General features: G+C 20.7%; 1 protein-coding gene and 1 long non-coding RNA gene across 4 annotated transcripts in view; one reads left to right on the forward strand and one right to left on the reverse strand.

Moving 5' to 3' along the window:
• LOC136795095 (uncharacterized) overlaps window positions 1–353 on the reverse strand; it is a 219299-nt gene that overhangs the window by 94843 nt on the left and 124103 nt on the right. The window lies entirely within an intron of this gene.
• The window catches only part of LOC106679083 (major facilitator superfamily domain-containing protein 12), a 214742-nt gene that overhangs the window by 64243 nt on the left and 150146 nt on the right, over window positions 1–353 (forward strand). The window lies entirely within an intron of this gene.

Here is a 353-nt window from a genome sequence, read left to right on the forward strand (position 1 = left end):
AAATACATATTTATGTAACTTTTTTTAAGTTATAAAATTACTAATTAATTAGTAATTTATATTGTTGAATAATACAAAATTTATAAATACATATTGTTGAAAATTTTTTAAAAATATTTGACAATTTATTAGCACATATTTATGTACATATTTCTGATTTTTTAGAACATAAAAATCCTATCCCTAGTTATTACAGTGGGTTCAATTATTGTTGGGTTCGATTTCTAGCTGGATCAATTAATATTCATATTGTGATTTTCCCAGCAAATAAATCTTGACACTTCTGTACTAGGTTAGATTTGTATGAAATTCAACTGAATGGCATTTAATTTTTTTTTTTTTTTTTTTTTTTT

The sequence above is a fragment of the Halyomorpha halys genome, unplaced genomic scaffold, assembly GCF_000696795.3.
Source record: "Halyomorpha halys isolate HHAL.00 unplaced genomic scaffold, Hhal_1.1 Scaffold176.1, whole genome shotgun sequence".
Taxonomy (NCBI): Eukaryota; Metazoa; Arthropoda; class Insecta; order Hemiptera; family Pentatomidae; genus Halyomorpha; species Halyomorpha halys.